At 45.2% G+C, this 3,120-nt stretch overlaps 1 protein-coding gene across 1 annotated transcript in view; it reads right to left on the bottom strand.

Moving 5' to 3' along the window:
- Positions 1–2,199: 2,199 nt before the first annotated feature.
- LOC144946096 (protein Wnt-5a-like) overlaps positions 2,200–3,120 on the bottom strand; it is a 24,803-nt gene continuing 23,882 nt past the window's right edge. The window contains exon 5 of the mRNA XM_078874796.1: positions 2,200–3,120. This exon is cut by the window's right edge and continues 990 nt beyond it. The gene's annotated coding sequence lies outside the window, so the exon portion shown is untranslated.

The following is a 3,120-nucleotide window of genomic DNA, read 5'->3' as shown; positions in this document are numbered from 1 at the left end:
CCCTTCTACGTGACTTTACCGAAAGAACCAAAAAGATGAATCCGTGCAGTCACGAAAGCTTGAAATCGAAATTTAGATTCCTTTTGCAAGGAATCATGCTTTGCATTAACCACACAGAGTGCTTGTGTTGTGTTTGTATGTTCACCACAATAACGTGCGGCTAATGCGAACTTGACTCCTTGCAAAATTAATCTATTTGGTGTTTGAACATCTTAACACCTGTTTTGTTTTGCCAGAAAGGGTAAAACTTAAGCATATGTGTCGTTTAAAAATTGTATCTTATTTCCAAACAGATATTTTTTTTCCCCGTGTGAAATACTCTACATATAATCAAAGCTCTAAATACATCGTTATAATTCCCCAATGAAACCTGCTTGCTTCCCTGCATGACAACTGAAAGGAAACCTAGACTCATGGAGTTGTTCATTGGTTGTTTTCTTGAGTTGCAACGATTGCGGCGATTACGTAACACGTGGCAGACTCGTGCTGAGTTGAAACACTTCCGAAAACGTCTTTTAATTTCACCGTGCGTGCGTGCAAAGCCACGAAAGCGATGCAATAAAAAAAACATCGTACAATCGCGAAAACTGGTATCGTACCATGCACAATGACATCACGACAACAGCATTCACAACCCAGCTGGTATGTCAGGTTATTGTGCAGCTTGTTATGGTAAGTGCCTCTTGTGAAGCTGCCCTTTTTGCCTTCCTTGAAGCATTGACGGTTGAAAAATAAATCACTGAAAGCCTTAGAGAATCAAACAGAAATCCGGGTCCCACACACACGTCGGAGATGAATTTTGCAATGGAATTGCTCTCGAAATCGCGCGACTTCGTCATCATCATCATCACCTGCTATTGCGTTGTCCACATCCGAGCGATGAGTTGGCGCAGCAAGGAAACTCAACCGCGTGCTGTGTTCGGGATTGTGACGACACAGTGCCGAGTAGATCGAGGCATTAGAGTGAAGTTCATCCCGACTGTAAGCAACCAGTTGCAGAGACGTCCACATATATAGGCGATGCAGTTGCATGCAACTAAGTTGCACAACCGAGGCGTGTACCGGGCGTGAGTGTTAGAATGTGCCAGAACTCTGGACTCTGAACAGAAACGGTCAAACGTAACGAAGTTGCCTTTGATCATCACTGCAGCTAAGGTGACTGGAAATGTTGCATGGACGTTGCTATGAAATTTAATTTCGTTCGGCAAGGTGGGCTATGGGGCGTGAGCTGGTGTGCACAAGCATCAAGTGTCCTTACTTCAAGCAGTGACTCCCTTAAGAATATATATTTAAAAAAATATCATCTGAACCTCAACAAGTCTGTCAATACAAACTGCCCCGAAAAGAAAACCGTCAATATAATCGGTGACATTTCTGGAAATGACTCTTTTTCATATATGATAGTTGCCTGTTTTTTTCTATACATGCATATTATTCCCTTTCAGGGTAGTGTTATCGGCGAATGTTTTGAGATTCCGTGAAGTATATGATCATGTGACTTAAACAAAACTGGTTTTTGTTTTACCAGGTAAGGCCCACTGAGCTATTTAGCTCTTTGTCAGAAGCGGCCTGGTTACAAATGAAAGCTCAACGAAGTGGCTTGTCACGTGGAAATGTTTCGCCGGCAAATACTCTGAATGCAGGTTTCTAAATGTGGTGGGAAAAATCGGAGGAACCAGAGAAAAATCCACGTGGTCACGGGGAGGGAGAGAGACACGCAGACTCCAAATATACACAGACTTCAGGGTCGGGATCGAATCTACGACCTTCTGCATACCTGGCGAGGGAGTTAACATCTTGCCACCGGCAGCACCCATGGGAAAGACCGCGTGCCTTGATCACGTGTTCACGCCCGTCATAACACAAACAAACAAAGTCACTCGACTGTTTTTTTTTGTTATGCCACAGGCGGTTTGTAGGGGAAATTCCACATTTTTTGTTCAATCTACGTGTCGAAAATTATTTGTTATGGTAATGTTCACAAATAATTCACAAATAAGTAATCTGTTAACAGAGAAAAGGATTGTCGAAGTCTACAGTCACAACAATTACCATTTATGATTTAAAATTAACCTTCACGATTCATAAGATATTACATCAGGAATTTTTCAACATCGTTGTCTTAATCTTATATCAGAAGGAATCTGTTTTACAACAAATGGCCTAGTGTCCATCACGTATAAAGAAAGCCAATAACTTGGAGTCATAACCTGCTTTTTATTTAATGTGAAACACGCAAACGTTGTGATTGCCGAGCTCATTATGACATTAATCTGCCCGACTTCCATTCATGTGAACTGCAGCATTTTATTTTCGGGGAAGGTGACGTGATCGATGACAGTTGTAATTGGGAGTACACAATAATAATAATAAAATCTCGCTCCCTGGACAACTTCAATTACAGCATAATTGTGGCGTTTTCTGACAACGCGCCACGTGCACTGTTTAAAGTTGCAGATGTATTAATTACCGGCTGTCTGCTTGCAGGCCAACGACTGAAACGTAGCGGAAGCCAACTGTTTTTGGCCGAGGGCGACGGGACAGCCTCGCCGAATGGGGGTCATATTTATGACACGTTAATCAAAAAGCAAGACCTGCAAAGCCGCCTTGCACTTTTTCCTCGGGATGGATGGTCTGAGTGAACGATAAAAAAGGAAAATACAAACAAAACAAGAGGTGACGGCGGGAGACTTCGAAGTTCGACGGCACGCTCGCCGGCGAGACCTTTGGAGGGCTGCGTTCTCGACCCTCGTTCGTCACCTCTCAAGCAACACCGTCGGCCCACGTTGCAAAAGCGATCGCACGGGACGAGGGGTTTGTGGATCTGCGTTTGTGCCCGCGAGCGGTGATCAGTGGGTAAGTGTAGCGGTAAGCGCCGCGCTCCGCTAACAACCCGGCGGCCCGAGTTCGATTCCCGCTCGCGGCCAACAGCCAGGGACGATTATATGAACCGTTCCCGGGCCTCCCCTAGGTCGACTCAGCATCGAATGAGTACCTAGTGTGGTGTGTAAACATCGCCACTAGGGAGACAAAGGCGGTCGGGCGTGGTGCTGGCCACCCACCCCCTCGTGTGCCGTGCCGGCTTTCATAGGTGCTTGCTAGCAGCACTTGCCCCTACAG

Source organism: Lampetra fluviatilis, chromosome 40 (genome assembly GCF_964198595.1).
Source record: "Lampetra fluviatilis chromosome 40, kcLamFluv1.1, whole genome shotgun sequence".
NCBI lineage: Eukaryota > Metazoa > Chordata > Hyperoartia > Petromyzontiformes > Petromyzontidae > Lampetra > Lampetra fluviatilis.
The sequence above is the reverse complement of the archived record's forward strand: the minus strand, read 5'-3'. Positions and strand labels throughout refer to the sequence as shown.